We start from the raw sequence: 27,324 nt of genomic DNA on the forward strand, positions 1-27,324 counted from the left end.
AAAGACGTGACAAGCCCATTGTGGACTCCAAACATGCTATTCTCCAGCGCTGTCAGAACGGATCATTCCACGATGCCTTAGAAGAGGAAAAAAGCTCTTCTGAAGCTGTCAGGAAAACAGGCCCGGATGGTTAAGCTAGCGGAGGACACTCGCCTGACAGCGCAGTGATTGAGCTCGTTGTTTATCTAGGCATCGGTTTGGAGTTGCGTGTAGTTCAATACGCACTGTTTGATCAAAGATTATCTTTATCGATAGAGGCTGTCAAACAAACACGTTCAGGTAATAGCGGGATAGTCGCTGACAGCCTTGAGCTTTACGCTGGTTGCTCAAAAATGCAATAAAGCCATTTTGCTAAAGGGCGCAAAAAAACAACAACAACACACAGCTTTACAAAGGACTGAGGCCAAAACTAGCAAAAAGATCCACCTCCCCCTCAAAGCCAAGCCGGTATCTGCTGGGTTTCCAAAGGGCATAAACCTTAAACCAATAAGCTCTCATTATAGCGCCAAAGACTGAAGGCTCTTTGCACTGTTTCTGTGTCATGTTATGTCAGAAGAGAGATATGCAGTAATGAATTGGGTATTTTCCTTGTAGCATGACTTGTTTGCTGTTACAACAACAGCTTGGCTAGATTCAAGTACGTGGCTGTTTGAAAAGCTTTGCACTAGTCTTCTGACAGGCCTTAAAGTCAACATGAATTCAAAAGTGAACCTATTTTACTTCTTTAAGTCTTATTGTGCATTTTTTCTCATCGAATTTCCTGTTATATTTAGAAATCCATTACATTACACAGGTAAAATGAGTTGAAAACAGTATTTCATAAATGCTTGAAGGATAATTCCAAGTTAAATTCACCTTGTGGTTCCTTCCTTTGTTCCTAGTCTTATAAAATTCCTCTCTTAAAGGAATATTCCAGATTCAATACTCGACAAGACTCAATTCGACTCGAAAAACGTGTACAGTAATGCACTTACAATTGGGCACAACACCGTGAATGGATATTTTAAATATTAACATTAGTATAGAAATATTGCATTAAAATTAATTTATAAAAGTTTCAAAAGTCAGAACTGTCTGTCCTCATTTTCCAAGATGTTAACTAACTGGTACCACCGCGGGGATTGAGTCATCTGTCCATAATGATCACAGCAGATCTGCTGTTGGAAACAAAGTTCCATACATCCGTTATTACATTACTGACAGCACATTCATATATGGGCCCCCCTGGAGGCCGCAGAATGTGCGATTATTGTTATGATTTGCTTTGGTCACAGTCGGCTAGGTATAATCAAGGCCTGGGGTTTCAGAAAATCAACATTCTCGCTGCCATGCTATGCTACATCAAGTCAATTTGATGACAGGCTGAAACACGGCATGGTGTGTTAACTAGGCCTGTGATGGTCCAGAGTTGGGGCGAACATGGCAATCACAGAGGTGGTGAATAAGAAACATACATTTCTCCAGGTTATACATACATAAATGCAAAGAAGGTCAAATAGTATCCCTGCATATGTACTCACGCGTCTCGTTTCAGTTACACTTGTCAAGGCTCTCTCGAGTCAACTTCATATGGGAAAAGCATATATTTGAGATAAAAATCCACAAAAGTATGCATGCAAGTTCAATAAAGTTTGCATGCAAAATTACTTAAATTATATTAAATAGTAAATACGTAAAAAGTGCGTACTGATTGACATTTATAGTATGTGGCTGCACATCTTGAAAATCGTTCTCGATTTATCTTTTATTGTCCCTGTGAGTATTGAGTCAATTGACCCAAGTGTCCAATCAGCAGTAAATGTGCATTATTGCAAGAACGAGGCACCTCTTCATCATTCCAGCCTCGACCAAACATCTGACATCCCTTCAGCAGCTGCGAATCATTAACATTTGTTATAGATTCTGTATATCAACAAGGAAAACATTAAATAAAGAGTTCCATATGTTTAAAATGCCATTTCTGTGCTGGATGCTAAATGGCTTTGGGTAATTTAACATGATCTGTTCGAAGAAAAGAATCTCACCCCCCCTCCAGTCCTATTGGAGCGGGAGGATTAAAAAAATGTGGGATGGATAGAAAACACACCATGGAGTGTGCACACACACACACACAAACTCACACACGCTTGCTCGCACACACACTCACTCACACACGCTTGCTCGCACACACGCACTCACTGTAGTACAATACATTTACATTGGAATCACAACCATATTGCAACGTGTTAGATACAGCACTTGGCACCCTGCAGGCATTCAGAGGACCTGTTGCGTTCTGCCAGAGCTGCTGGCGACGGCCCAACGTTGCCTATTAACGGAAAATGCCAACATACGCAAAAAAACAAACAAGCCCCGTCCAGGCAGTGTGACTCTGTACTACATTAAGGCTTCAGTCTGTGACAGTTTGCCGCTAAACTGTTGTAAACACCTCTCACCAGAGCGCGAGGAGCTAACAGCAATCTGTGGCTAAATTAATGAGGGGCTTCCCCCTGCGCACATGGCACCGCGCCAGCGCAGCAACAGGCGGCGGAACAGAAAAGGAAAATCTCCCATCATGCAAAGCGAAGCAGAGAAAACCCTAACCAGAGAGGACGGAGACACATCTGAGACTTCACAGGAGAGTACATTTCTAAACGTGTTCAAAGTGACAGATTGCATTGAGAAGTCCACACACACACACACACTCTCAAGGCTTTTAGCTGAGCTCATTTACAAAATGTTCAACGGCCCCCGTACCGCCCACTTTCCTCACTTCAAAGTAACTTTATTAGAGAAAAGATTAGGCCGCACTTAACCCCTAATGAGCCATATGAGAAAGCCTTCTCGATGCCACGTTTTATTTGATAGTTTCAATATGAGTCGGCATGAGGGGAGGTCTTGCTAAATGCAAAAGCCACTCTGGCTAAGCCTGGACCATAACCCTTCTCTCTCTCTCTCTTTCTGTCTCTGCATTGTAACTATGCACAGCTGTGGCCAACACCACTTCTTCGCCGTCGTCTTTTCTTTGCCTACAACCCCCCCCCCCCTCCCTTTCTTTTTTTTGTCATCCATTTCTTTCCCCCCCCTTCTTTTTTTATTGCAAAATAGGGCAAGGTATCTTGCAAGGGGCCTCCTTGGGGAATTGTGTGATATTTAACTATGGCTACAGTGGCATTTACTAATTTTATATGTGCAGAATTTATGTCACATTCTTATTCAGGGATTTGCAGAGCGGGGAGCAAAGGTGGCCGCTCTCTGTCCGCTGTGTATACAGTGGTATTAAGTGAACTATTCGCAACACGTCCTGTGACATGTACATTGCTATTTTGTCCATAACCGCCACGTTCTCCCCCTTGCGTCACAATTAAATTCTAACCTTAGCATTTGGAGACACCGACCCGCGCAGAGGGCGATTTGTTGTCGGAGTGCCACCACTTCAGATATGGATTGTTCGGGCACGTAAATGTGTGGTACTTTTTTTTTAGCACAGTCCAGAGAGAAAACGTTGCCGCGTTCCTGAAAACCGTGCTATAGATGAATCAAGGACTAGGTGAAAGACAGCAAACATTATTCTCGCCAACTCAGAACTTCGAGTTATGAAAAAATGGGAAGAGTCCTGATAAAAAAGCCCTTGTGGGGGAAAAAAAGGGTTCAACGGATTGACCTAAGGGGCTTAGAATCAAATTGCTCCAGTATTGTACTCCCTCCTTTTTGCAGTTCTTCCGGTAAGCTCCTTATTGATACACATGTGCTGAGACCACCCATACCTGGGGCTCATCCCTCTGTCAGACTGCTGGTCGTCCGAGAGGCGGGGGAAAAGACACAGTTCTTCTCTATTCCAAAGCTAATGCCAAATCCCCCGGGTGAGATTCCGTCTCCTGACTCAATAAAATAATTAGCTTTTTGCTTGGGAAGGCTGTTAATCAAGCCACGTTACATATGCGCGAAATGTATTTCCCCTTATCCCAAGCCTCGGCTACCGCCGCCACGTTTTATCTCTCAAAGTCACCGGTGCGCACTTCCACCATCGTCTTATTACAGCGAAAGAGATAGATCAAAAAGAGCTTTTTAATTTAGTGTTTAGTCTACATGAGGGGAGATTATTCATCTCGGACTGAAAAGTAACGCTCGTATCAGCAGAACGGCCTCAAATCTGACGTGCGGGCGGCGCTGCAAGCCTTTTCATTCAAATAAATAGTAGCCATTGTTATATTCCAACGCGTATAAGTGCCAGCAGTCACTACGAACATCTGCTATGTGCTGATCCCTTTCTTAAACATTGTCATAACAATTACAAGCATTTAAGCAAACAAAAGTCGTGGTGAGAGAGCTGGGAAACAATGAGAAATGCAAGTCAAGGCATTTCGAGAATGAAAAAAACAGCCGTACCACAGTGAGATGCCGATGTACGCGCTAACAAAAAGTCTGCGTGGAGCGACTGTCTGACAACAAGGCGCCGCGTCCCTTCATCTGATGACTGTTTGCAGCATGCGGAGGCTCTAAAATATGGAGCGTTAATGCAGGTCCTGACACATCTGCATGTTTCTGTCTTACCCCCTCTAGAACAAATAGAAACCGAGTCAAGAGGTTAAACTAAGCATGTAATTAATGACTTCACAGTGATACATTCTTTCCCGCTCTCCTTCTTCCTCTAATTAATGTGACATTTTCTGACTGTTTTTAGCCAGTGTGCTGTCTTGCTTTCTCTTGGGTGAATCAGTGATGTAATTAACAGCATTCGAGGGACTTTAGGTTGTTTCTATATGTCATGTGGAACCATAACTGTTGAAGCTAATGCAAACCTAAAGCTAATACTGAGTCACAAAGGACAGGCAGCTACTCGGAAAACACTTAAGAAACCCAAAATCATGTTGTTGCAAACCCGCATGACTTTTTATCTTCATTGGAATTCAAAAGGAAATGTTTAGCATAACATTGATGTTGCTTTTTTCCATCTAATAGGCATTCAATTTCCAAAATTGCACAATAAAAGTAGTCCATAAACATTGTATCCAATGTTCTGCATCTGAAGCCTATATGAAGAAGAGGATGTAATTTAACTTACTCTCTAAAAATCGAATTCACACTTATGCATATTAAACAAACATTGCACAATGCATCATCATGTGTCATATATGGCTATACACTATATTCTCAGTAAATATTTACTTAATATCAGTCTGTCCCACACATCACACGGCTTTAGACCTTTTGACTTAAAATTATTTAAAATAAGACAAACAAATTTGATAAAAGTCTGTGGGTATTTTAATATCAAGTAAATAATGAGCAACTGGAAAGGTCATGGGTCCTTAAAATATTATTGTTTACAAATGGGGCCTTGGAGTAAAAAATGTTTGGAACCATTGCTTTAGAAGACCTGAACAAATCATTCATTTCTTATGGTGGTTTTTGGTCATTTTTAGAGCAGCCCCTGGTCACCATATGTTTTCATTATATGGAAAAGAGCAGCATGAACTTGCTGCTAAACTTCTCATTTTGAGTTCCACCGATGAAACAATGTAAAATGTGTTTTGAACAGCATAAGGGTGATTCAATAATGACAATTGTCATTCTTGAGTGAACTAATCCTGTAAATGAGGATTTTGGGTACTTCGTTAATGCTAAACACATGAAACCGCATGATATCCACAATGCCACATTATGTCACATAGCTTCCTAAGCACCTTTTGAGATGCCGCAACCTTATCTAGTGGTACAACCTAACCTTATCTCAATGTTATTCTTTTCTGACAATATAAGGACAAAACTATGGAAAATAAATGACAAAATTATATTTTGTTAGACTATGCCCAGTAGAGGTGAATAATACTCTGTGGTTGACTACAAAAAGTAAAAAAAAATGTCTCATAAATGTAGTTATCTGATGAAGGATCCAGCCTCCAGTTCTTCAGGGTAACATAAAAAAAAAGCCCCATCTCGGATCTCCTTTCATCCTGCCTGACCTATTGCGTGCCGCATTCCTAATACATAAGCCCATCTCTGGACATTGTAGGGGAATCCAGCATTAACCAACAAAGCAATCAATAAAACATGCAGGGCCAGGTGTTCAAAGCCATGGTAAACGCAGCTGACGCGCAGGAGAGGCCTACAGACGTGCGTGTTTTGGCAGATGTGCAGAGAGGTAATGAGACACACACACAACACAAGCCACAGTAGGTGGAGCGAGACTTCGGTTTGCCGACCCTACCGCTCACGGAGAACAGAGGGAAGATCCAGAAGTGCACTGGAGAAGTAATCACCTATCTACATGTTAACTTCCTGAAAAATGGGGTGGGACAGTCACTAAATCAAGACCCATTTTAGGTTTCGTGTAAAATCTAAATCCAATTCAATGAAAAACTGAAGTGACTGACCATGGGGGAACTGCAAAAACAGCGGAAAACCTCCCAAATCGAATTCAAAATCAAATCTGACGCCAGATACACCCGTGAGTACCAGCAGATGCATTTTTTATAGCCCTGTGTGTGAAGATCTGCTTTTTTTGGGGTTATTCGTGAAGTCTTTTTCACAGGTTAAAAACAGCTTTAATTGGGTCCAGAGGATACAACATATCACTCTCTTCAAAGCAAAATTTAAATTAAGTTAAGACAGCCGTAGCTCGACACAATCACCTCGTTGAAAATGACTGAAGTTGCATTGTTGTCAACAGAGGGGCTTGGAAATCCGTGCAACACTTTATAAGTTTGGAAATAAAATCAAAGCAATTGAATCAAAGGTTTACCATAACAACAGGAGGTGGCGGCAGCTGTAATATTATCATCCTCCTGTCAGTCGATGGGTTAATTGGGATGCGCGGTGATTCCTCTGTTGAGCAAACACGCGTTTTGAAGGTGACTAGGAGAAGTGCATGGCCCCCTGATTGCCCCCCGCTCGTCATTTATCATAATTACTCCGAGCTGAAATTAGAACCGGCCCCTGTTCAAATTTTCCATCATGTCTGTTTTCCTTGGACACGTGCACGTCATCATCACTGAACAAATCAGCTGTCAATCATCTCAAAGATCGCTGTCCTCAATCTATAAAACCCCTGAGGTGCGAGAGAGGGTGAGAGAATGAGAGATAGAGTTGCTTATGATCAGGATTAAAATAAATAAATAAATCCATAAACAGAAAATAGTGTTCTCATACATTTTTGATGACATTCGTATTGATTGCAGGTGTTTGAAGCTAAACAAGTGTATCCCAGACCCGTAGTAGGGTGCGCAGAGACACATAATTAAATGTGAAATGTATGGAGTGGACCGAGTTCTAGTATTGTTGAGAAAAAAAAAGTCATTTGAAGACAATATAAAATTTTACTTCTGTAATCTGACATTTCCAAGTGAAACATGATATTCAATGACAAAAATTCAAGGTGATACCGGAGTATATCCATTAAAAATTCGATCATGAAAAGGGGTTCACAGGTGATTTATATGGGGGCAAAGAACATTTTTAATGAAGACAAAACATTTTTTCAGTGGAATAAGACCAGTAATGTTCAAAATTATAATTTTTGTATTTGATCTGTTCTTTACCCAGAGGAAAATGCTATTGTTTAGAGGTTACACTTTCATAGACATCTTCAAATGTCAACTTCAGATTTTTCAAGATGTTTCAATTTTCAACTTTAAAGCATAAAACTATAAATTGGCTTTGAACAAATCTGATGGAAAATATTCATACTGAAATCACTGACCTTTGGTTGCAGACTTTAGAAATATGAGCACAGTCTCTTCTAAAACTCTGAAAGAGTCAGCTGTGAGAGAGATTTCATCAGGAGAAGCATCTGAGAAGCAGGAGATTCAAGCAAAACTGTCCATTTCAGATTTCAGATTTTCATTTTCAATGGATAGATACACTATAGGTAACTAAGAATACATAAACAAAAACATACATGCATAATAACCTGACAGGAAGATCAGGACCCAGGCACAATTGTATTACTGTTCATTACCCCTCTTATTGCACAGCTACTTAAATAACAAAAATAAAACAGATAGGCTGCAGGTAATTATATACATGCTGATATTCATACCAATAACACTATTGTGAGTGTAACAACAGTTCAATAAACAAGCAGTTAATATTGAGCAACTTATGTTTTAGACTAGAAATTACTTAAAACAGATTCATTGTTGTTCGTCTCTGAGCAATACTGAACAAATCGGTTGAGTGAACGATTCAATGACTAACATTTGATTGTTGCTTGTTCTGTTAAGTGAATGAACTTACTCATACAAGCTGTGTCCCAATTGAAAGGCTGCATCCTTCGAAGGCCGGACGCATCACAGCGGTGTGACAAAGGCTGTCCCAATTCGAAGGCTCCTTCGAATGCGGCCCACAAATCCTTTTCCTGGGTCACAAAGGATAGAACGTGGATCCTTCGTAGCCTTGCCTATCCCAAGATTCTTTGGAGAAATTGGAGAGAAAATAGCAGATTACACTTTTATATGCAAGTATTAGGTTTCAACTTACTCAAATATCTAACGATACAAAAGTTAACAACAACAACAAAAACTTTAAAGTGGTTCAAATGTTGACACGTGATTGAATAGACAGTTCATAATTTAATTGTGTACAAAAATGGACCACGGTGAACTTATGTAGACAGGTTGTGAACCCTGTTTTGTTTTCAGATCGTATATACTCAAGCACATACAGTGAGGAAAATAAGTATTTGAACACCCTGCTATTTTGCAAGTTCTCCCACTTGGAAATCATGGAGGGGTCTGAAATTGTCATCGTAGGTGCATGTCCACTGTGAGAGACATAATCAAAAAATTAATAATCCAGAAATCACAATATATGATTTAACTATTTATTTGTATGATACAGCTGCAAATAAGTATTTGAACACCTGTCTATCAGCTAGAATTCTGACCCTCAAAGACCTGTTAAGTCTGCCTTTAAAATGTCCACCTCCACTCCATTTATTATCCTAAATTAGATGCACCTGTTTGAGGTCGTTAGCTGCATAAAGACACCTGTCCACCCCATATAATCAGTAATAATCCAACTACTAACATGGCCAAGACCAAAGAGCTGTCCAAAGACACTAGAGACAAAATTGTACACCTCCACAAGGCTGGAAAGGGCTACGGGGAAATTGCCAAGCAGCTTGGTGAAAAAAGGTCCACTGTTGGAGCAACCATTAGAAAATGGAAGAAGCTAAACATTACTGTCAATCTCCCTCGGACTGGGGCTCCATGCAAGATCTCACCTCGTGGGGTCTCAATGATCCTAAGAAAGGTGATAAATCAGCCCAGAATGGTAAATGGTAAATGGACTGCATTTATATAGCGCTTTCATAGACCTATGGCCACCAAAGCACTTTACATAGCCTCACATTCACCCATTCACTCACTCATCCACACACCGACGGCGGTGTCAGCCATGCAAGGCGCCATCCAGCTCGTCGGGAGCAGCTGGGGTTAGGTGTCTTGCTCATGGACACCTCGACACTTGGTCAGGTGGAACCGGGGATTGAACCACCAACCTTTCGGTTTGTAGACAACCTACATGAACCACTGAGCCACTGCCGCCCTCACTACAGAACTACACGGGAGGAGCTGGTCAATGACCTGAAAAGAGCTGGGACCACCGTTTCCAAGGTTACTGTTGGTAATACACTAAGACGTCATGGTTTGAAATCATGCATGGCACGGGAGGTTCCCCTGCTTAAACCAGCACATGTCAAGGCCCGTCTTAAGTTTGCCAATGACCATTTGGATGATCCAGAGGAGTCATGGGAGAAAGTCATGTGGTCAGATGAGACCAAAATAGAACTTTTTGGTCATAATTCCACTAAACGTGTCTGGAAGAAGAATGATGAGTACCATCCCAAGAACACCATCCCTACTGTGAAGCATGGGGGTGGTAGCATCATGCTTTGGGGGTGTTTTTCTGCACATGGGACAGGGCGACTGCACTGTATTAAGGAGAGGATGATCGGGGCCATGTATTGCGAGATTTTGGGGAACAACCTCCTTCCCTCAGTTAGAGCATTGAAGATGGGTCGAGGCTGGGTCTTCCAACATGACAATGACCCGAAGCACACAGCCAGGATAACCAAGGAGTGGCTCTGTAAGAAGCATATCAAGGTTCTGGCGTGGCCTAGCCAGGCTCCAGACCTAAACCCAATAGAGAATGTTTGGAGGGAGCTCAAACTCCGTGTTTCTCAGCGACAGCCCAGAAACCTGACTGATCTAGAGAAGATCTGTGTGGAGGAGTGGGCCAAAATCCCTCCTGCAGTGTGTGCAACCTGGTGAAAAACTACAGGAAACGTTTGACTTCAGTAATTGCAAACAAAGGCTACTGTACCAAATATTAACATTGATTTTCTCAGGTGTTCAAATACTTATTTGCAGCTGTATCATACAAATAAATAGTTAAATCATACATTGTGATTTCTGGATTTTTTTTTTTTTAGATTATGTCTCTCACAGTGGACATGCACCTACGATGACAATTTCAGACCCCTCCATGATTTCTAAGTGGGAGAACTTGCAAAATAGCAGGGTGTTCAAATACTTATTTTCCTCACTGTATAACTTTCAAAAAAAAAGGCCAGTACAAAAGTTACTGGCACTCTGCCATAGTTGCAGCCTCTGAATTGGGACGCAGCTATAGACAACCACTTGTTTCATTCCTGAATGAATCAGTGTTTTTGTGAATGATTTAATGACTTACACATAAAGAAAGTCACTTGTCGCCACCTACCAGTGTACTGATGTATCCAACAGAAAGAATGACTGTCCAGGACAGTGTAAAATTACAGAAATAGACCTGTGTAATAACAAAATATCATTGTGGAACTGATTTTAAAGGGGTGGTATAATGCCCTTTTCACAAGATGTAAAATAAGTCTCTGATGTCCCCAGAGTGTGTATGTGAAGTTTTAGCTCTAGCTCAAAATACCCCACAGATATTTTTATATAGCATGTTAAAATTGTCGCTTTTTGAGGGTGAGCAAAAACGCACTGTTTTGTGTCTGTTCCTTTAAATGCAAATGAGCTGCTGCTCCCGGCACAGGGGGCGGAGCTTCAACAGCTTGCACTCACACAAACATGCACTGAAAATTTCAAAAACTTTTAGCCTTTTATGTTCAAACCGGAGTCAGACAATGATGGAGAGACTCAAGAAGAAGTGACAACATGTAGAAGCAACAGGGCATTTCTGAATGATTAGTTGATGAATTTATGTAGCTTATGTGTAGTTATCTTCTGGTCATTGATTAGCATATTCTGTCTTGATAATCTAAAAATCGTGTTCAGGGGGCGGGGTTTATGTACATTTTAGGGTTCTTGAAGTCCTTAAAAAGCGATTTCTCCCTTAATGTCTCCCTTTGCTTTGAACTTTGAGCATTGTAACTTTGCAGATGTTGTTTATGCTCAAACAGCAACATTACACACTAACTAAAGTTATAAAAGTGAAATCATAATCAACCATCCCTTTAAGTACACTAAGATTAGGCTACAATGTTTGGTGCCAAGTTAATTCATTAGTTCATGTAGGTATGGCAGAAAATAAAATAAACAAAGTAGATATGAACAGTATGATGGTATTTCAACAACTCAAAGGCTCTAGTGTGACAAATAGCGCTTTCTACATTTAATAGCTATCAAATGTCTTCACACATACCGACATGGCTTGGCACAAAGAGAATCATGCTTTAATTTTTTTTCTTTTTTCTTTTTCTTTTTGTGCTTGAGATGCTCATAATTCATATTTAATATCATATCTGGAAGAGGCCACATATGTAACGCATGAAATTCCAATTTGTTGCTCAATGAAAAATTGAACGGTTATGAAAAACTCATCAAGCGTCTTGTTTACATGGCTCTGACTTTTGACCCGCGTGTAGTGGCATTGGCCATGTGTGTATGTTTGTTCTCAGCCATTCTAATGTTTTATACTACAGCTTCCTCTGTCCGGGTCTGTTTGTGGTGCTGTGTTCAAACATTACTGTGAGACACCACAAGAAGCTATTACACACGCCTCTGCAGCCTGAGACCTCGCTTTATTTACCAGAAAATGTAAGAGGGTCACATCACGACACACACACAGACAAATACACTTCCTGTAGAGGTCAGTATAGTAACGCCACAGATTAGAAATGCTCTTTAACAACACTGTACACACACACACACACACTCTACCTATCCATCTATCTACCTATCAATCTATCTAGCTATCTCTTAGTTTTTTCAAAAGTATAGGTACTGTATAGTATTGCCACAGATTAGAAATGCTCTTTAACAACACTATACACACACACACAAACACCCACACACACACCCATCTACCTCTTTGTTTTTTCAAAAGTTTCAAGACTTTGTTGAGCCACCATTAAAAGTTTGTCTTGGCTAGCTTTTTTTAAAAGTTAACAATACATTAATTTCTTAAAATTTCCAGTGATTTTAATTCCCCCTCAATTCTGCATCCTGTTTGATTCCTCTATTAAAATTGTATTAATTAATTGGAAACCAAAAGGAACTGTTTAGGGACACTTAAGACACATTTTAAAATGCATGAATGTCACTTCATTAAATAAGAAAGTCTGATAATTTAGGTTCTAAATGACAAAGCCATAAACACACACAAGTTGTGTTTTCATGTTTTATAGGGACTTTGCATAGAAATTATGATTTTTATACTGTATATTCTCTCTCCTAACACTAACTGCACTAACCCTACCCCTAAACTATCCATCACAGAAAACTTTCTGCATTTTTACATTCTTAAAACATCACTTAGTATGGTTTTCCTCATGGGGACCCAAAAAAAAAAAAGGATTTGTTTCTTTTTTAAATAAGACAAAGCATATTACATATTTGGACACTATTAGGTTTTTTAACTGTGTGAACATGAGGGGAATCAACATCACATGAATTCAAATTATGGTGGGACTAGATGGTTATTTCATAGTATATATGCATTTTTTTTTTACACCAAAAGAGAGTATTTCAATTGGACAACATCACTGTACTACAGTACCACCACAGTAAAGTTTCTAAAGGTGCACTTGAGAAAGAAACACTAAACAATTTCACCAACACCTACTTTAACAAAGCGGAAGCTAAAACTGTAAGAGACATCTGTAAATAGCACAGCAATACCTCAAAAGCAATCATACAGGCATAATATAAAAAGCTGATAGAAAATGCTCCTGCTAAAGGGGAATTGTGTGATTTCTTTTGTTAATTAATTCCATACCTGTCATTGCTCTCAACTCCACAATCTTGACACGTTCTGCGTACATGTGTATGCCACGTATTTCAGGGGTGGGGAACGTGGCAAGTATGTGCGCTTCATACAACAGTAAGAGTATCTCTCTCTTCCTCGCTCTCTCTCGGATTTTAATTGCAAGGTGCAAAGTGAAATGGCTTCACTCCCCGACAGTGTAAAGGAAGCAGGGTGTCAAGTGCGAGTTGTGGCGTGCGTGTGTGTGTGTGTGTTAGGGGGTGGAGTGACAGACAGAGTAGCGGGTGAGCAGGTCCCCAAGGTGCACTCCAAGGAGCAATAGATAAAGATTCCCTTGGGAAATTTTTCTCATTAGTTCTCAGACACACTTCGGTAATTCTGTAGTGTCAGGTTACCATTTGTCATGAGATCTTAAAAAAAAAAAAAAAAAAAAAAAAAAAAAAAAGGGGGAAAAAGAAAATGTCACTCTTCATGCTTTGGTTCTTTTATTTGGATATGTCACCTCAGTAGAAAAATTATAAGCCCTGCTTGCTTTCAAACAAAGGTTCGATGCACAGTTTACCCTGATGCCGAACGCAGTGTGCAACATTTATTGGGCTACCGCTGTGATAATCCAGTCTTTAATGAATAAATATGAGCTGTTCTCCATGTGGTAAATTGTTAATTGTCTTGTTTATTGTTCTGGGGTGGCGTTAGCCTATTGGTTAAAGATCTACACCGCTAACATGGATTGCGAGTTCAGCCTGAAGTACTGTAGGAAGGAGAGTTACTGAGATCATAATCTTTGCTGTATCACCGTTGTGCCCCTGAGCAGGGCACTTAACCTCAGGCCGACCCGCTGGGACGGTCCATGCAATTAGTGCACTGTAAGTCACTTTAAATATAAAGATTCTGCTAAATGGCGACCAGCTAACTACATCTGCTCGAAGCACAATCTTCCCCTTCATAAATGTGTAGGGCATCATTTAAGGTCATTGCATAACTTTGGTGTGAATTAAGTAAAAAAAAAAAAAAAAGTGTTATAAATTGGATTGGTTTATAACTACTTTAAAATCTGGACTGGTTGAGTCATGCCTGAAGACAGTAATAAAGACAGTACGTATACGCAGAACTGGACATATACAGAATTCTACATTAATATGCTAAATTTCAATGTGGCTTGGCAATCGTAAACATAAAATAGTTTGACTAAGTATATTATGTACACAAATAGTTTTTGTGATTGTCATTAATACATTTTACTTCTTTGAAGTATTTGTAAGAAGCTACAGATAATTATAAAAATCAAAAAGTATATCATGATTTTCAGGCATAATTTTAAAAGGAAAACTTCAAGAAACATAATTTGAATATGACTTAGTTTGCCAGGTTTGGATATGTTCGTGTACACTGTCTAAAGCTGCATTTTGTGTATTAACAATATAAAATATACATATTATTTGTGGGGAGTTTTTGTCCGTTTTCTTTGACTAAAATTAGCAATTTATAATTTTCTTTTACATATTTTAATATTATATACATTATATTCGAATATATTATAATATACGTCCCAAAACTGCTAAATTAATGTTTCCACCTTAACTGAACCACATTCTATGCTGAAGACAGGACGTTCTGAACGTAAGGTGTTCAGCGTTTGAGTGGGATTCTGAGTGCTGGACGTTTTTATTGCTCTGTTTGTCCCATTAATCCTCCCGCCACAAAAGCGCCTCAGTTTCCATGTCACTTTGCACACAAGGCCTTACCAAGATAAATGAATTCCTTAGGAGGTACTAGTTTGAAAGGGGAAAGATCTATTCTTTCCACAGCACTTGACACAACAGATACAAGAAGAAGAAATTGCACCGTGCTCTCCTTTGGAAGACCGATCGGACACTTCATGACTAGGGAAACAGTGGAGGAACAAAAGCCGAAGTCTGCCTCTTTATGAATTCTGCATTGCAATCAATATCAGCCCTCTTCCTGGTCCAGGAAAATAATGAGTCATAAAAAAATCATGATATTCATTTCCAGAATGATAATAACAGACAGAAAACACAAGTCCCTGTTTTCCCGCATGAGAATGGCTTCCCTTTGAGGTACAGTGGGCAGGTGTGAGCCCATTAGAATCCTGTCTGACACGGGTGTCCTTCATTGTGCCCGAGTGTGTGCGACGCACCTTTGGATTCATTGGCAGGAGTAAAACCCTCCATCTCCGGCATTCTCCCTCAGAGGTCACGGATGAGGTCAAATCCTCTCCCAGGTGATCATTTAAGGCCTCTCAGCACAAAACAGAATGCAGATTTCACCCCGTGTTGCATAAAGAGGGTTACACAGAGAGCGCTGGAAGGTCTCCAATCCTCACTGCATATTTAAAAACACAGAGGGCTGGCGTAGAGCCGTTTGACCAACGGCTCATGCAAGCGATAGCTCATTCTTCATCCGACCTTGAATGAGGAAGGAGCCCCTTCTGATTTAACGCAGACCCCTTTACCACATTACCTTAGTGTTTTTATTGATATTGCAAGATTTGGTGCTCTTATTACTCTAAGTGTCCAGAGATGTACACAGACGACGTGCTACAAGATGGGCCGGGAAAACGATCCAACCCAAATGAACACCGGAGTTACTTAAAACTAAAGAACGGCCTCTGTGTTGTGCGGTAATTCAAGGACACACGGCGTTGGAATAACACTGGCGGTTAAAGCTAGTCATTGATGATTTTTATTGCCTTGAGTTTAGCATACCCATGTCAATATTTGGACTGGGGTGAGTCTCAGGCCTCCCATCGCAAGAGGATGTGACCTTCCATTTTTCTGCGTCTGTGTGATTTAACACCATCTGAAAAACAGATAAATGTGTCTCTGGCCTCCCTGCACGGAGGATCCCTCAGAATAACAGGTAACTCACTCCCCGCGGCTGCAGTTGCAGACAGACTCGCAAAGACAAGACATATGCGCCCCCATTGACGTTGCCTATAAGAAACATCAGCTCTGCAGAGAAATAATTACTTACGAGCATAAAAGAACATTATCAGTTAAATGGCACAACAACCAAACTAAAACTGGACACCAGGGTTGTTAAAAAATGCAGAATTAAAGAACTGGCTCCCTTTCAATTCTTGAGTGTGAGTTTTAATCGAAGTATCTGCAAGTCAAAAGAAGTTGGGATGACAAGAAAAAGAAATGTTCAAGAAATTCAACACAGGTAAGACATTCTGGGAAATTGAGTGTTCTTCCACCCTTGTCCACAAAATGTATTAAATATAATAGACCTAATGAAATATATAACTATTAAACATATTAATTCATTCATTAATTCATTCAACAGACTAGGCCTATAAACCTTTAGCATTCAAAGTTTGTCTAGACAAACTTTGCTCTTCTTGTTAAAAATGATTGTATTAATAATAATTCATACTCATAATATTTCAGTTTATTTTATAATATTATATTATATATTTTATTTCTGTACATACGCATAATTCTGAAGCTATAATGCAGCTTTTCTTACTCTGACACTGTATATGATGGAATGTATTTAAGATTCAATTAAATTGTATTATTTAATAATTTTATAATATCATTTTATAAATGGATTATATAATACAATTAATGCAACATACTTCAATATAATTATAGTCGTGTTAGGATGAAATATAACTTAACACGATTATAAGGCCGTACAGAGTAAGTGCTTTTTGGGTAAGTGTGGTTTCAGTTGTTCCTATATTTTTTACGTAAATTTAGAATAAATTTTATTACGTTTAAAATCGTTCGTACACACATTTCACACACAAATTTGTGCGTACACATGCTTCGTGAATGAGACCCAATGTTCCAACCAGACAACTAGCAAAAGTCACTACCATCACAAGTCTTTAGGTAGTGGTCTGAATGCAAAAATGCTCCTCTTTCAATGTACTTGTTTATCAAAAAATACTCTTCTGAAAGGTAAAAAAAACTAAACAACAACAACACAATTCAAGCAATTCTGACTATGAATTATGGGTAATGTGTAACTACTCAGAAGTGTCCTTTAAGGCCCACTAAAATAATTTGTCGGTCAATTCTAGAAGAATATATCGTTTCCGGTGCGAATATCACTCTAAATTGAGAAGCGATGTTCCAACCTTACGATACAGAGCCCCTTTGCGTCTAACTTTCTGTGCTTACTGCCGTGAGGGACTATGCTAATGATATGGACTGGGGTAACTCTTCAAAACGGGAAACAAAAGAGCCACAGTTGGTGCATCTTATTTCACGCTAGACAGGCTTTCCAGGTGCCAGGACAGAGGGACAGAGAGAGGGTCTCTGATCAGGCCTTCATTAAGGATTTTGGTCCCAGGACATCACAAGAGCTGACTGGAATAAGCGCGATGGAATGAGAGTGCGCACACATCCAAGGCAAATAAATGCACGAACGTACTCACCGAAAAATACATCTCGGAAAAACAAACAGGACAGGACAGGAGATAAGGGGGGAGGAATATGTTTTGTAGGGATGAGAGGGGCAAGGCAAGAAAAGGTTAATGCCGACGTGTGAGTGCACATGACAGCGCTCACAACCCAGTGAGCACAAAAACGAATCGTCCAGGGACTTTCATCTTCATATTCACTGGCCCCGTTGCTCCCCTTCCGTTCAAACTTCAAATTTATTGCCAGGCTTTGGAGAGGCAGGAATGACCTTGAGAGGACCTCGCAGTCATCTATTCCACTCAAACGCTACCTAATTAGCGACACAGGTTTTAGAGTTTGCCAAATCATTGGATACCATAATCAAAACGAGGCTTGTCAGGGCCGGATACAAGCCACTAAGCAAAACGCTCATCTCGGGCGAATACCAAGGGGGAAATAATTACAGCCACTGCGGGAACATGCTTACAATCAGGCACGCTGGGAAAAAGGAGAGGAAGTGGAGAGAGAAGGCCAGAGGGGTGCACACCATCAAGAAAATCACCTTGTCTGAACCTAGGAAAGCCAAAGAGAGGTAAAATGGAGGACTATGGCCTCCCTTCACTCCAACTGTCTCCCAGTGACCTCTTGGAAAGTGCGTCTATTGTTCCTATTGACAGTCAACATCAAGCCGAGCTTACACCAGCTATTTAAATCACTTGCCTTTATTCAAACCTCTCTCAACAACCAGCATGTCATCTCCTTTATTACTCATTTTCCAAAAGGAGGGGAAAAAAATTATAATATGCCAATTTAGCTAAATAATTACCGCGTTTTACAGCTACGCCTACACAGCCACCGGCAGGCAAAGAAAAAGCTAATAATTCAATTTTTCGCTCTCTGTAATTGTCACCAAAAGCACCTAAAGGTCGTATCACTCACCCAGAAGAAAAAGGATAGCAGTTCAAGGGTTCAAACAGGGATGTGCTTTCTCACAGTGGCCATTTTGGACAGCAGACCTTGCGCTATTGTCTCAAAATGGAGCTGCTTGTTGTCTGGTTTGAATGAGGTTGAACCTTCACTTGGTGGGTGAGTTTTTGTGTGTGTGTTTTTTTTTTTTTTTTTGGGTAAGAGCAGTGCTGGGATTTGCAGTAATTGTCTGATACGGCGCCCGGTATTAAAGTCATCGCGTGCCAAAAGCGAACACGTTACCGCTTGACCCTGAGCCACTTTGGAGTAATCTAGTATTCAACCCAGCATGTAATGACTGCTAGGGATGTCAATCCAGCGGCTTTCTCTCATTCCCCGGCTCTTAAAATGCCTGTGGACAGTGCGGTTTTCACCAGAGGAGCTGGAAAACTAGAAAAGATGAGTGGCAGCTTGTGTCCAGCGATGCCATCGTCCTCGAGCCTTCAATTTCCTTTAACCCCTCTCACCCTTCAGCATCACCCTCTGATTGGACACAGGCTTTCACCTTTCAGGAGGGAATAAGCGGTCCAGGGCATTGTTGCTAAACTGCTTGTGGTTGTTTAATGCTAATGAGGTCAGGACAGATAATTTAGGGAGGAAAGTTCATATAAGATGTTTGGGACCGTGACACAATTAGCTTAACCCCACGGCCGCCTCTGACCGCTCCGATCAATAGGCTTTACCCAGACGGTGAACTATCCATGATGACTGTGAGGAGTTTGTGTTGGAGGGGCTTCGCATGTTGAATAGGTCAAATTCTGCTCAAAAGCTAGCTACTGTAGCATAGCCTTATCAAAATGCTACTATGCTAGTGTTTGCTTTAATGACACCCTCTAGTTCTTGCTTTGCCATCTATAAAGGACACTGTAAGCCAAGTTGTCCATGATTATTAATACATCCCATTTCATTGGAAATAGAAGTCATTACTGTTGACAGCTTCATGAAACATCAGTTTGAAACCTCAACAAGATAAAACCTAAATGCATATCTGGTGCAACCATATCCAGGGCTTTCACAGACCTCACACAGAATGGTTCCATGAACCTATTAGAGGGACAAACCCCCTAGAGCAATCCAAGGTTAAGTGCCTTTCTCAAGAGGACAATGGTGAGGGGTCATAGCCAAGCCCACACAGGATCTGCATACTTCCGGCTGCACACAAGGTTTGTACATGTTTGTTAAATAAATATTTTGGCTAATTTGGTAATCTGCTGAAATTTCAGTGCAGAAAATGTGAAAGGTCTGGAGATCACGCCTGGGCCTCCTTGAGGAGATCAGGTTAACCTCCAGGTTAACCACTATACCACACCACCATCATGAAGATACATGGTCAGACAAAATGTGCAAAAATGTTACCTTAAGCTGGTCACTGAGACAGTGCCCTTAAAAGTACACCTTTATAGTTGATGTGCCCCTAAAGGGTGCATTTTAGTACATTAAAGTACCCTTGATATACTAATATGAACCTTTAAGAGGTAGATAAGGTACAAAGGTGTAACTGTAATGGTATTGCCAAGGGTAAAGGTACAATTTTCACACTTTTTTATGACAGTATACAGTAGTATCCATAAGCAGGACAGTATAATGAAAACTTTAAGGGCAGGAAACCTGTACTTGACAATTCCGGACAGTTAATGTCCTGTCTTTCTCACCAGACTAAATAACGCCAGTAACCATAACTCCAAGTAGTTTGTGTTTCAGAAAGACAGAAAGGATTGACAGTAAGTGAAGAAACCAATCAAATAAAGGACTGAGCAGTCAACACGTGCCTTTCCCCTCTTTTCCCTTGATCCCTCCACTCGGCCGGTAAAGCGGCACCTGTCACACTGTTTGAGCAGATGTGGGAAAAAAACAGAGGCACTTCACAACACTGTCATTCACATTCATAATAGGCATTGCAGTATAAAGAGGGCCATTAGGGTCCCAACCTGGGAGCCATTAAATCATTTTAAATCGCTGTAACATCCCATTAGTGTCAGTGGTGAGACCACATAATAGTCTATATTATAGAGCGCAGCAGTGCGGCCCATTTGGGGTAAATCACAGGCTCCGGTGCAACTCCTTGTCCTGCATATGCAGGGACACTTGCGCGGAGGATGGAACTCATGCAGACGACACTTGAAACTAATAACAACTAGTTTGGTCACTCAAGGGTGGAGCGACTCTTAAGCAGCACCTCTAGTTCATCATTTACCTTTAATAATATCTGCTGGTATCTTTTGATCTCAATATTGAGATCAGCAGATTTGCATATTGGGAATGGAGAACTAATGACGTGCAAATGCAAGAGAGACTGAAAATTAAGTATTTACAACTTAGCAAGATATTAAAACACTGGCTATTTAGAGCCTCTCGTAATGAGCTGTACGTGACAAAGGCAGTATAGTAGGAATAATCTACAGTAAATGGTGCGTGCCGTTAATGTCTAAGGTGCAGACAGTGAGTGGGCAGTTAATTATGGAAGATGAATACATTTGGATCCATCGCAACACAACACAATTACAACCAGCGGCTCCCTTAAAACTGCTTCTGCTGCAGCCACTAAAGTGGTAAAACAAATAAAAACTGTGAAAGGACAGGCTTCAACACTAGAAGTGTGTGTGTGTGTGTGCATCTCATGTGAAATATGCAACTAGGGCCCCCGCACATCTTTCTTCTTTTCCTTCAGATGATAAATCGCCCCAGTGACGGACCCTTCCGCTGCCCTACGAATTTTTAAAGGAACAAAGCAATGATGAATGGAATAATGCCACATCGCAAGCAAACACCTCTCAGCCTGATAAAAAAGATTCAGCAATGACAATTGGGGGACACCGGTGACCCGGGGAGCGGTCTTTGGGGTATGCCCCCCAGAGGAAGCCAGTGATGGAAGGAATCGCCATTAGGGGGAAGATTAAGTGGCCTTTCCTTTTTCCTCTCACTTAATTATACATGCAAGACTCGCCAAACCGTGCCGCCATAAAAAAGGAAAAAAAAAAAAAAAAAAAAAAACTGGTTCTTTGTTTCAGCAACTCATGCCACTTTGATTGCTTATTGGCTGTCTCTCTTGACAACCTGCCGGCCACAGAAACAAATCCCATTGGCCGCAGTGCACCTGTCAGGAGCAAGAGAGAAAGACGAGAGCATTCCAGGAATTCGAAATGGAACTCTGGGATGGGTGGAGAAAGAGAGCACAGGGAAAAAAAAATGTTCCTGTCAAGCATCGGTGCCTCAGGAGAAGAGGAAGTCTTATGTGGCACATCCAAAACTCAGCAGACAAACAAGGAAGTGGACCTCTTCTACTTCTTATTAAAGGAGCCGTGGTCCTACACCAGACTGCGCCATCATTCAGCTCCGTCAATCTCGCGCTCCGAGGGGTCTTGGCTGCAAAGAGCACATTCGGAACTCTGCGGCTCAGTTTTTAAGGATCTTCCCGCTCGTTCCTTGTTTTTTCCTCATGGCTAGCGGGGTGCACTGAAAAGGAAGGCGCAAAGAAAAAAAACAAAAACTGTCATTTCAAGACAGACAGTTCGCATCAAAAGTGGGCCACGAGATTACGACTTTCATGGCTCTTTGGGTGCATTCCCAGTCCGTGCCGCAGCCGCACGCATCCGACGTGTCAACCGAGGAACGTAGTCCCCCCCTTCACCCTATCAACATCTCTGACTTATAAAACAGAAGCGCCCTGCAGATAGCGAATGTGAATAACGAACAACACTTTCATCAGGGTTGCGTGGAGGACAGAGTGAATAATTAAACACCACGCGCCTCGTTGATTCGGCCTACTCATCTTGTTTTATGGGAATAACCGGAAAGACTTCAAACGTGCAATGCCAGGAGTGCTTGACAAACTGAGAAATCAACAAGACTGTGTCCTGATATCAAATGTGCATAAACTAACACGAAGCTAAAACATTGATCTGTTCATTACCCAACAGACAAACCACAAGCACCTTTAAAACGTGTGAATGAATGCATACAAACGTAATATAAGAATAAAACACAAAAGAGGGATGAAATATGCATGATGAATTTGTCATATGGATTTCTGTTACAAAGGAAACACGATGTAGAACGGAAGTCTGCAACATCGACGCCGTCTGTGAAATCCTCCCCAAAAGATGAGGAATATTTAAGAGCGTAACACTGGGCCTACATCTATGTTGTATAAATATATCATCAGCGCTCCTCTCTAAAAATCGTAGTCTAGTGCAGAAATAAGCTGGTGGATTTCTTTATTTTTTGGTAGGTTCACTTAAATCTTTGAACATGAACAATTGAAAATGGCCTAAAAGATTCACACTTGTAGAATCACTGCAGAACTTGTCGCATGTATTATAATTGAATAAAGCAACATGTCTGGTTCATGTATATATAGGATTGAACCCTCCTTAGATACTGTACGTGTAGATCATACTGAATAACTTCTCTTTCTTCATTGTATTCTTTCTGCTTGTTTTCTTGTTTTTCTCTATTTCCCCTCATTCACCCTTTCCCTACATTCTTTCAATCTTATTTTTTCTTTCTCTCCTTTTTGATATTTTACCCTTTTCCTCATTCATTCTTTTTCTCACCTTTTATTTATTGTTTCTTTCTTTTATCCTCTTATTTTTTCTTTTTCTCAACCTTTCATTCCTTTTTCTCATTTCTTCTCACTCTCTCTTGCTATTTCTCTCTTTTCACATTCTGTTCTTTCATTCTTTTTCATTTTCCTTGTTCTTTCTTTCTCTCTTTTCACATTCTTTATTTCCTTCCTTACACCTTTTAGTTTTTTTCTTGCTTTCTTTTTATTTAATGTTTGCTTTTATCATTTTTCTTTTTCCTCCTTTCTTTCTCTTTCTTTTTTGATCTCTTCCATCCTTTCACCAGGATGCAAGTGCAAACACTAAGTGAGATAGAGGATGTCACTTCTTTGACATAAAACTCCATGCAAATATGCATTAACATTTATGACTGAAAAGCATTCATAATTAAACATAATCTGAGAGTGATGATCTGAAAGTGACATTAATGGTAGAAATGAGATTGACACACACACACACCAATTACATAAATTTAAAGAAGAAAACGTATTTCCTTAAAATATGAAATATGTTAAAAAGCTTCTTCTTTGTCTAATATGCAAAGACAAATGTAATTAGACTATAAACACTGTGGTGGCTTTCACCACCCACACTGCAAAACTGACCCAACCAGTGGTATGAGTTTACGGAAGAATCTTACATTTAACATAAAACATTCTCTCAAGAACTCATAATTCATCTTTATTAAAATTTCACTCAACTTCTAAAATAGCTGCGTACGTATTTATTCATGCATAAGCGAACTGTCTCCGCACTAGCTTACTCCGTCACGTCATAAAGATTATCCTTGCAGCGAACTAAGCAGACAACCCAAAAAACAAAAGCCTCTTCGTCTGACTTGCCTGATTGCAGTTGATTATAAATTATGCAGTCATTGTAGGCCCACAGAAGAAGACATCTCCTCATCCCCAGTCAAGTGTAATTACTGCGGAGGGCTGCAGGCATCCGTGTGATCTCCGCCTGACAGGAACATTGACTGATGACCTTCCCTGTGAAAGACCCCCTGCTCGGGTCACCGGACCCCCACCTTCAACATCTCAATAGAGTCCTGACACCCAGTTCTCGAAAACCTGCTATTGACAAATCAGAGAGTTAGTGCTGCATCTACTGTATGTCTCACCCATCAGTCACGATCACTTCCTGGGTGGGAGAGATGAGAGTCTCTTCAGGGCCGCTAATTTGACACGGCCCGCTTGGCTCGCCATAATTGCTCTGTCACTGTCAGGCCTCGGACGGCCCCACTGTACGATTTGGACGTACAATTACTGCGCCCGTTTACCGGGCGCCATTACGCCTGGCCCCGCACCGCCGAAACGCCTCATCAGACCCAAGATGCGGCCCATTAATAAATTATGTTAGCATTTCTCTTAAAGTTAGCCTCCCGCTAATAAACAGCCAGTGTTCCATGAAGGAGCATCGCCGTTTGGTCTGACATGATATTTATTGCACGCTCCTGACGGAAGAGGGCGGGCGAGATGGGGGAAGATATTAAGGGAGTTTATGGGCTATACGACTCTCATGAACTGAACTATAGTGTTGTGGACAGAAAAAGGCGAGGTCATTCTTCTTCGATGACACTTGTTCTTTCTTATGTGTGTGTGTGTTTGCATGTGCAATGAAGAGGACCCCTGCCGTGACCTAATGGCGGTGGTATCCTCTAAAGAGCTCTTGTTTCCTGTCCTACCCCCAGGGTGACACAACAGGAGCCATCCTTCCCGGGAGGGGTCAACATCCATCACGGCCAAAACCCCCTTGCCAACACCCGCCACTTCCTGTGCTGAGGTAATTATACGTTGATCAGAGACGGCCGAGGTGTCACCCTGTGGTGGCAGCGCACACAAATACACTGTCGCAATCTCTGGGTGTCAACTCTGAGATAGTGTCCGCCCCGCTTTCTGTGAACGTGTGAGTCTCACTTCTCACGACGCAGGGAAAACTAATGAAGCCCAAAGCAACCAGGCTCAAAGACTAAAAAACGGCTCCTCATTATAGAGCTGACAATCTAGAGTCCGACATGAAATGGACAGACTTTTACAGAAGGCCCACAGGGGGGAGAATCCTGTATTTAAATGCATTTAAAGTGTTTGGGGACCATTGCTTTGAAAAATTCGACAAAACAAGCCGGAGGCAGACTGGTTTGAAAATGATTATTGGCTTACCCTTAGTGAATACTACACAGATTTCACCGCATACTTTTTTTTGAACAAAAGTAGACAGCATAGCTCTTTAAACAACACATAATGTTGTCACATGACCTCATCAAATAAATACTGGTATTTTTAAAAACTGAAAAAAAATTTTTTTCTGTATTCCTGTAGCTCAAACAGTAGAGAATGATATTAGCAACGCCAAGGTTATGGGTTCGATTCCCAGGGAATGGATGAACTGAGAAAAATGTTTATCCTTGATGCAATGCAAGTCACTTTGGATAAAACTGTCTGCCAAATGCAGAAATGCAAATGTCTTTTGGCAGTCAATTTCAGTTATCAAGCTAAAGAGGGTTTTTTGAGCTACAGTGCACATCTTTCTGTTTAAGTATATAAGTGTAATTGAATAATACAGAACAGATCATATTTACTGCAGAAAGAGTTTGTTAGTATGCTGTTCAAAACTTGGCCAACATTATCTCTTCAAAGCTTAATATACAGCATGCTATTCAAATTCTGTTTATTTTTAATTTGTTTATTGATGCAAGCAGGCAGAGAAATACAATTACCTGTAATAATACCACAAAGGATCCATTTTCCACTATTGATCAGTGAACCTTGCACTCATTGTTAAGGCGTTACATTTTTTAATACATTCCACAATTAAACAGATAACTCTCAATAACTCACAGTCTTAATGAGCTGTGCGTTCCCAACACAAATACAAAGAAAGTGCGTCTTGTGTTTCTGCTGAGGTATCCGTTTTCATCTCTCCCTGTGTATGGTTGCACACTGAATAAACTCATTAATTTCGTTAATTGTTTGACCCTATCTTTTTCTTGGATGCGGCGTGACAGTCTCAGCGAAAAAGGGAACAAAGGCCCCGTGCAACATCACCGTTAAATAAACAAGTCAATAATACTCTGCCGGCTGATTAGACAGTGTGCGAGCCTCCCTCTCAGGAGCAGATGAAATTGTTCCAGTGTGTTTTTGACAGCTCGACTACAGACTGTGGCGGGGGCTATTATGATGAAGCTTCTGCTTGTAACAATTAAAGTCCTGCACAATGTCCAGACAAACCACACATGATCAGCCGTGCGGCATCGCTCATTCACACAGACCTAGTTCAACTGTTCATTTTATTGTCTGCTAATACATTCTAATATATTTGTGGTTTTTGGTTTGTACATTTGGTATTACAGATTCATTAAAAAACAGAATATACACTAACCAGCCACTTTATTTGGTACACCTGTTCACCTGCTTGCAGTAGCGCGGGAAGGGCTGCAGCCCCCTCGTCATAGCATCAGCACCCCCAAGTGGGGGGGCTGTGGACTAACATAATATTGTACTTTAAAAATAAAAATAAATAAATGGACAGCGTTAACTAACTCTCTTATGCCTAATGCAGTGAGTGTTCAAGCTACGGAGAAAATGAAATAAAGTTTGAATTTGTCATGCTTTGTTCCGATCAGAGCACGTGAGCGGAGAGCGCATTTCTGAATATTCCGCTCCCTCGCTCATTACGCAGGGTCGCTCGCTCAACCAAGAATGGCCTGCTGGTTCGAAAATATGTGGAATAAGGGCTGCCTCCGACTAAAGTTTTTTTCTAGTCGACTACTAGTTGTTCATTTAAGCCATTAGTGGACAAATCGCCCCTTTATATTAATTGTATTACTTAAATAGGCTATATACAGGATAATGAGCGTGTACATAATATAGCCGCACTCAAGCGCACGACCGCACGCATAAAGCTTGCCACAAAGAACCGGCAAAAGTATGAATGTGTCAAAAATAGCAAGGAGACATTTAATTGTTTATTAATAAACTGGTGTTTTCTGTGTCGCTGCAAAGATGAAGTTGGCGATGCGGACTCGCCATGAACGCCAGAGAGAAATGCACATTTCATATGGATTACATAATCAGAGAGTAGCCTATTTCTTTTCGTTTTGAATAGTTTCGTTTAAAAGTAGACATTTCAAGCTTTCTATAATAGATAGCCTATATTTCTCAAATCTGTGAGACTCAAGCTGAGTTTCGGCCCCCTCCAGTTCACGTGCAATGCAAGTGATTGTGCCGGCGCCT

At 40.8% G+C, this 27,324-nt stretch overlaps 1 long non-coding RNA gene across 1 annotated transcript in view; it reads left to right on the forward strand.

Annotated features, from left to right (window-relative positions):
* LOC309497999 overlaps positions 1-10,497 on the forward strand; it is a 121,716-nt gene extending 111,219 nt beyond the window's left edge. The window contains exons 2-3 of the long non-coding RNA XR_014205793.1: positions 8,647-9,255; positions 9,552-10,497. This is a non-coding gene — a long non-coding RNA (uncharacterized lncRNA). The remainder of the gene's footprint in view (positions 1-8,646; positions 9,256-9,551) is intronic.
* The last annotated feature ends 16,827 nt before the right edge of the window (positions 10,498-27,324 follow it).

Source organism: Leuciscus leuciscus (assembly GCF_965113295.1).
Source record: "Leuciscus leuciscus genome assembly, chromosome: 4".
In the NCBI taxonomy this organism is placed as follows: Eukaryota; Metazoa; Chordata; class Actinopteri; order Cypriniformes; family Leuciscidae; genus Leuciscus; species Leuciscus leuciscus.